Here is an 8,513-nt window from a genome sequence, read left to right as displayed (position 1 = left end):
AACTTAAAAACAATGACCCTTTACTCAAGTTATCAGTATCAAGTTTCTCTGAAGGAAGAGTGAATTGTTTCAAATGGTGCTCATGACAATTATTGTCATGTAGACGCATTGCCCTGCACCAAAACAGGTCGATACTTGGATGGCATCACAACATATTTATGTACTTAATAATTATTTGTATATTATTATTTCACATGCAAATCAAAATGAATATGAAACCATTCATTAGAGTTTGTGTTACTGAAGATTCAAACATTATTATTCAAAATAAAAAATAGGTAACCAAATCAGCTTCTATGAGGCTTTAAAATAAGTCAATCCATTCAAGTTTATGTATATACTCCCTTTATATTGTATTGAAAGCAAAAATAAAAACTCCTAATGACCCTTTTTCCCTGAAGACATGCCAATAACTAGAGGCATAAAAGAGGTAAGTAAATGGTTGTAATATTGTTTGTATCTGCAAAGGGTTTGTTCACAAGAATTATTCTATTACCTGATCTCTGATGGAGAGATTAGTACCTCAGTAAAAATTGAAGACAATTAGAAAGTATATTTCGTTGTCTTAGTCACTCTAATACTTTTCCTGTGACTTCCAGTTCATTTTCATTTTTGTAGATATGTGTTCAAGTTTCATCAGCTTACTCAGTACATCCTTCATGTCGTTATTCCTTAAGGTGTAGATGAAGGGGTTGAGACTTGGAGTGATGATGGTGTAAAAGAGGGTGAGGAACTTGCCCTGGTCTTTGGAGGCACTGTTACCTGGCTGCAGGTACATGTAAATAATAGTTCCATAGAAGATGGACACCACAGTGAGATGAGATCCACAGGTATTAATTGCCTTTCTTTGGCCTGCTTTTGACTTCATTCTCAGCACAGCTTGGGCAATGTAGCCATAGGATATAAGAATAAGCATGAGGGGTGCAAGGACAATGACAATGCCTAAAGCAAAAACAGACATTTCAACTGTTGTGGTGTCAGTGCAAGCTAATTTGATCATAGCTGGCAACTCACACAAGAAATGATCTAGAAGGTTGTTTCCACATCTAGGCAGATTCAGGGTGAGTGTACATAATACTACAGAAACAGCCAAACTTAAAGTCCAGACCATGATAACCATTCTGAGGCAGAGCTGTGGGTTCATGATTACCAAATAATGCAAGGGCTTACAAATAGCTGTAAAGCGATCATAGGACATAACCAGCCAGGAGAAGGCACTCGATGGAACCCAACCACATGTAAATGTAGAGTTGAATGATGCAACCCACATGGCTGATGCTCTTATCGGGTCCCCACAAGTTAACCAGCATCTGAGGGATGCTGCTGGTTGTGAAACATAAATCTAGGAAAGATAAATTCCTGAGGAAGAAATACATTGGTGTGTGGAGATGGGAATCCAGGAGAGATGCAAGAATGATGGCTGTGTTACCCACCAATGTGATTAAGTAGAAGATGGTGACAACACCTGACAGTGCCTTCTCCAGTTTGGGATGGTCAGAGAAGCCAAGCAGAATAAAACCACGGAGAGAACTATAATTGCTCTGGTCCGTCATCCTCCAATGCCTAAATCCTGGAATGAGAAGGGGTTGGAAAGGAGGAAGGAGGAGGAGGAGAAAATAGAGGAGGAGACGGAGGTAGAGGAGGAGGAGGAGTAGGAAGAGGAAGAAGAAGAAGAAATTTGTCAAGACAGATTCTCTAAAATATTTAATGAAATAGGGGACTAAATAATGAGAAAATCTATGTTAATTAAAAAAAATCAGTGGATAAAAGATTGAAATTGCAGGTCAGTAATCTTGTGTTTATTGCAGATTCTTTTATGTTGAAGAGCTTAATATTAGATTCTTTTTTTGTCTAGGTGACTTTGGGGAGTTCACTCTTAAACTGAGAGTCTGAATTTTCTTACAGGTAGATTTGAGAGTTTGGAATAGATAGCTTGGAATAGATCTGGTTATAAAATGATGTGATTTTTCTGTTATGCTAGTTAGCTTAATGTGGTGAATATATTCTTCCACTTGCTCAAAGAAGTCATCTATAAAATCTATTTGGCTAATGTCAGAATAAGGAAAAGAGTGTTTCTCTTTTTCCATATCTTAGTGAGTAGTACCTTTGAGCTCCCAGTTTGTTATCTAAGGGCTCTTGGCACTCTTCTCCAATACCTAACTTATCACCAACTAGTTAATTTGAATACAAAGGTATGTTTACTATCCTCTCACTTTTAAAGATTTCCACTACCACTACTCTTATCCAAAGTACTATCATTTCTCTTAAGGTTCTGATGATGATCTTTTATCCTTGCATCCTGACTTATCCCTGTACATTTTTACAAGGTGCATCATTCTTGTGCTTAAAACTTCTCAGTGTCTTTCCATTACACTGAAGGAATATTCACATTCTTAGGATGGCCTCCATGGACCTGCAAGATCTGGCTCCTGCCTAGACCTCATTCTTATCTCACATATCTAGTTCTAGCCTTCTCTCAGCTTTTTGACATGTCAAGATCGTTCCCATCTGAAGTCCTTAGAACCCTTCTCCTTATTTTCTGGCTATCTCTTACTCATTCTTTAGGCCATCTCTTAACTGTTTCTTGCTTAAAAAGGAATTCCCTGAGCCACAATCTCTTTTTGTTTAATATCTTCTATGATGTGTAGGGAACTCTAACAGAGAGCTGGTATAGGATGGAGCCTAAGAGACTAGGCAGAGAGCTTCTGCTCACATCTCATTTCTGCCAGTGACTTAGCTTTTGATTCCAGGCAAGTTACATAGCATTTCTGGGCTCGTTTTCTCTACTGTAAAAATGGGGACAATAAAAATAGGATTGCAGTGAAGAGTAAATGAGTAATATATGTAAAGGTGTTTAGAACAATGTTTGGAACATAATCCATCTCAATAACCATTAGTAACCACGATTATTATAAGAAGAAATTGTAATTATGCACAAAGGAGGTAAATGTTTAATATCCCCTCAAACTGGTCTATAAGCTGTAAGTATAAAAGACATGATGTCTATTACTTTTCCACTCTATCCCTAAAACCTAAAGCAGGCCCTTAAATAAATAACTAGGTATATAATTTTTGAATAAATGAAAAGTTGTCACAGTATGAATAATGATTACAAAAATCACTTAATTAGCATTTTCTTTAAAATCTTAGAATCGTTTCTGCTGAAGTTAGTTGAATGGGATGCTAGAGAGTGGCAAATGAATGGAAAAGACGGTGTTTTTATCTCTGTAGTAACAAATACCAATTTATTCAGTTTATTTAAGAGTAATTTAAAATATTGGTCTTTATCCAAAGGACTAATAAACTCAGCATTCTTCATTTGTTTGATACAAAGGTACTTCCTCTAGACATGCATGAGTTTATCAAGACTGCTGAAAAATTTGACAATTGAACAGATTATCAACAATCCAGCCCCACAGTTTCTTATCACTGAGTATAGACAGATAACTTCTTACCATCTGAAGCAAAAATGACATCCAGAAAGTTTCCATTGAAAAATATATGGGGAAACGTGACTGGAAAAAATAGTTAAATGTCAAACTTGTGTGTGTGCAAATGTATTATAGTACAAAAAGTTGTGCTTTTTGTTTGCTATGCTATAAAATTTCAAATTGTGACTATGATTCAAAAGTGGACACATTCACTAGACTAACTGAATATACTGTTGGATATAGTCATATTGATATAATTATTGGTGATTTCTTCAGAATTTCTTTCCAAGAATCATGATTTGAACCTGGGTTCTGCCACTGACCAAGTTAGGTAGAAAGCTACAAAACAAAACAAAACAAGCCCCACAAACCTCTCTGAACTACATTGCAGGCTGTCATGTATCATTAGAGTTCTGTCTGAGCAGGGGTTTGAAAATAATTAATGCTTATTTATTTTGACAAGCATATTGGTGTTTGTATTTATGACTAAGTTCTGAATAAAACAGGACTTCAATTAAAATTATGGGGAAACAAAATTGAAAATTCTTTTAAAATCAAAGTCAATTCCATGCTGTTAATTCCTTGACCATTTTAATTCATTATTTCTACAGCCCTCAGAGATTAATTCAGAAAGTGCTAAAAATCCTTCTGTCTATTAAAATACCAAAATAGGAAATCTTCAGATAATTTTCCGTGCACATTAGGGGATTTAGAAACAGATCCAAAATGTCTTAAGTCCTTCCTAGCTCCACAATCTTCATGAATAAAGGATATTATTTCAATTCTTCTTTTCCAACTTAATCTACATTTTTCTCTTTTATTTCTGCTGGATCAAAATATCTGAAGTTACAAATCAAGAAATACCTTCATGTTCTCCTATAATAATAGAGAAAATTTTTAATTTTGCCTTTCTAATATAAATAGAAAGGAGGATTTCTCTGCAGAGATTTACAATATTTATTTACCCTCAGATTTCTTACAGAAAATGAGAAGAATCAATGTGTACAGGTCTAAGGTTTTCTTTACTTCCCCCAAATTGTTTTACCAACCCAGGCACACTGTTTTCCAAGAGATATTAAAGATTAACATTACTGCGATCCAGAGAAAGTTCTCTTGATATTATACTTCTTGACCAGTGTAGAGCCCAGACTGAAGAAAGCAGATCATGGGTAAGCATTCGCCCTCCAGGGCTGCTGTTCTCGCCTGCTTTCCCAGCGGTGACACTGTTATATCTGCTTTCTCCAATTCTCGATAGGACTCCTCCTTCTTGAGCATGTGACTTCAGGTAAGGAATATAATCTGTCACAAAGTTTCACTACTTTTTCTGATTTTATATCAATCTGCAAATAAGTCTTGATCGTAGAGAAACATGACAAACAAAAAGTAACCAGGTAATTCAAAATAAGAAATGAACAAAATCTTGCAACATTGCCTGCAAATCCAGATCAAGAAAGGTTATCTCAACCACTTGGACTACCTCCAGTTGACCCACTAGAGTAAACTGCTGTGGAAAAAGCCAGTTGATGAAATGACTTGATAATTAGATCATATCCTGATATTTCCGAAGGACAAATTCAGTAGATGTGTTTCTCAATATGAAGGAAAGCAATAGAAAAGGGAAATTAGAATATGTACTTTCAGAATTTTTTTCTCTATATAATAGTGAATGCATAACAAAGAAAAAGGTTTTTTTAAAAAAAATGTGTAGTTCCAACACTAGAATTATAATATACATTGACTCTATAAGATAATCTTACCATTAATAGTATACACTGACTTTGGAAATGAATTTGCTCTGAGGAGATATCATTTACATGAGGTACCTCTAATAGTTATCTCTGACAACCAAGGTTGAAACAGTTGTTTGTGATAGATAAGATGTTCAGTCTCCAAAGCCCTAAACAGTAAGTTAAGGATCATAAGAAATTTATATTTTTGTTTAGTGCTAACATGCCTTCATGTTGATGAACCACCATTGGTGAAGCAAATACTTTAGTTGCCTAGAACATTTAGTTTTGCTGGTGTCTTAGAGGGTCACTATTTAAACCTGAGATCCTGGAGCAAAGATTTGGTTTTAGATCACTAAGTTTTAAGAACTTCCTTGAATTAAAATTATATAGCATTGAGAATTACTTTGAATGAAATACATAAGCACAAATTGACTGCCTCATGATACATATTTTAATATGGATGACTTATCATCATTGAGCAATAAAACAATTTTAATTTTCTGCTTTTGTATGATAGTAATCATTGTGTTCTACATTTGAGAGATAGTATAGTTTGATGATTAAATAGATAAATTCTGGAGCCAGACTTCCTGAGCTTGAATCCTGGTGGTTCCACTTACCAGCTATGTGAACTTAGGGAAGTTACTTACCTTCTGGGTATCTCAGATTATTATTATCTATAGTTGGGGGATAATAATGGTACCTACTTTATAGGATTAGAATAGGATTAGATGAGTTTAATACACGGAAAATATTGCAACATTTGTTAGTACACAGTAACCATCCAAATAAGTATTAGCTATCAATATTTCACTCAATTCAGGGGGGCTGTATAATGTGAAATTATTAATTTTTATCAGTTTGCAGAGGGCACATACTAGTATCTGACAAAACATCTAAGAAATATTTTTCCCCTTTCGAATGCTTCTTATATATAATATGTATATATGTATATTTATGTGTGTATATACTATATGTAGGTATAGGTATATGTACGTATATATCCCTATAAATATTATCATTAATAATGATAATAAGAAACAAAGTCGTTCAATGGCATGTTTTTGTCTGTCAAAATTCTAAATATTTGCGTACTTGAAACTCATCACTGACTAGACATCTAAGTTTCACTTGTGTATTTTCTTTTTTAGTCAAGTTTTCTATAGTTCTTTTATTTGAAAATGTGTTAAAGTTATTGTATTTCCTAGTATCATTGTATTTCATAAGTCCAACCATGCACAAATCTTGAATTTTATATGAAAAACTAAAATATATATAAATTGTCATGTATATCTGTCTATATCAATTTTAATTATAGTCCTGCACAGTGACTTTCTTAGTCCCTTGCTCCTTATTCCATGATTACACCTCATGGATTTGCTGTTCTGGGGAAATGATGGAGGAATCATTTGGATTCTTTAATAAATTTTTGAAAAATTTCTCATTGGTTGTGTAGGAATGGGTATATCCATATTTTGAAGCAGGTCTTTTTGCTTCTGAACTCCTTTGGCTGAATCAGGAAGTGTTTTTCTGTTGCTCTTCTATTTACCCCAAATTTTCTTGCTTGTTTTAGTCCCTCACTTATGGAAACTATTTAAAATGAAATCATTAGCAGTGCTTCCCCGGTTGGCATATCAAAATAACTTGTGTATGTGTGTAGTTTTAAAAAATATTGAGTTCTGAGTTTCCTAGACCCTAGCCAGGGGGGCGCTATTCTCTGTCCCTGGATAATATATAGGTCCAAGTCTTTAAATGCCATCTACATATTGGTGGTTTTCAAATTCATGTTTCCATTCTTCTCCATTGAGCATAAAAGTGGTAATTCCAACTGTCTAATTTCACTGATATTTAAATGTCTAACAAAAATACAAATCCAAACATGGGCATAATAGAAATCTTGATGCCCATTGCACCTAATCTGCTTTCACTTCAGTCTTCCTCATTGTGATAAGTGGTATTAATATCTGCTTATTACTAGCCAGAAACCTAGGAGTCATCCATAATTACTTCCTTGCCCTCAGCTTGAAAATTTCCAAGCTCTACTTCTTTTTTCCACTTCTGGTGTTAGTAAAAGACTATACCATCATTTTTTTCTTGGATTAACCAATGGCCTCCTGATTTGTTTGCCTACTATAACTTGCTCCCCTTTCATTCCATTCTCCAAATGATGGCCAAAAGTGTTATTAAAAAGCACTCAGAAAATATTTTCATTTACCTGTTTGAAAGCTTTCAAGATTCCCATGCATTTAGAAAAGCCAGATGACTTACCATAACCCACTGGATGAATGGTCCCACCTCATCTTCTGCTATTCTCCCCATCCCTTTGTCATTCCAGGCATGCATGTATTCTGTTTGTACTTTGAACATGTTGAGCTTGTTGCCACTGAAGGGTCATTTCATTTACCTGGAATATTCTGTCTCCAATAATTTATGTGTTGTGCTCCTTCTTGTCACACTATTCTTCAGACATTATACATTCAACGAGGCCTTTCTGACTACTGCATCTAAATTGACACCCCCATCCAACCCCGGTCATTGTGACATTTCTACATTTTTTTGTAACTCTCATCACTCTAAATTTTATTAGGTATTTTCACACAATCAAAAATAAGCTCCAAAATAATATGCATTTTATCTCCCTTGTTTACTTCTACAACTGAATGAATCAATTCAATAAATACTGAGCACCTGTCATTTGACAGGCAATAGAGACATAGCAAAGAACAAAATAACAAAATAGAAAAATCCCTACCTTCATGGCATTTACTTCTATTTGGGAATGGAAGGCATTAAAAAAAAAAAAAAGCAGAATATCCAAAGGGTCTGATTGTGATGAATGCTAAAGAAAATAAATAAGGGGATCAGATGGGGCATGCTGGTGGGTGGTAGGGAGTGTGGTAGATGGGCTGTCCCTGGTCAGGAGAGGCCTCTCTGAAAAGCTAAATCTTTGAGCAAAGATCCAAAAGTAGGTTTATAAAAATCAATAAAGATTATCCTAAAGTGCTCAATAATACTCCATGGAATCTTAGGGATTTCAGGAAATTTGTCTGTATCAGTTATCAAGGCTTTCACTAAGGCAACCAGATATATTTGGATATGGTTAATATGCATGGAATATGTCTTTCTTCACAGTGTGAAAGAAGACAATTTGGGGAATTATTTTACAACTAGACAACAAGCCATGTTGGTCCAAATCAAAGTTAATCTGTAGGCCCATTGTACAGTACTGCTTGCCAGACAACCCAGAGGGAAAGAGGATGCAATTTACAAATCCATGAAGATGGCGTATTAATTTTTTGGAAGTAGTATTTATTGCTTTTTTCTTTCTGGTGTATGTATTCTCTTTGTATAT

General features: G+C 34.8%; 1 pseudogene; it reads right to left on the bottom strand.

Moving 5' to 3' along the window:
* Positions 1-574: 574 nt before the first annotated feature.
* LOC119540774 lies at positions 575-1,553 on the bottom strand (annotated as a pseudogene).
* Positions 1,554-8,513: the final 6,960 nt, after the last annotated feature.

Source organism: Choloepus didactylus, chromosome 7 (genome assembly GCF_015220235.1).
Source record: "Choloepus didactylus isolate mChoDid1 chromosome 7, mChoDid1.pri, whole genome shotgun sequence".
NCBI lineage: Eukaryota > Metazoa > Chordata > Mammalia > Pilosa > Megalonychidae > Choloepus > Choloepus didactylus.
Note: the sequence above shows the minus strand (reverse complement) of the source record. Positions and strands in the feature narration are given on the sequence as shown.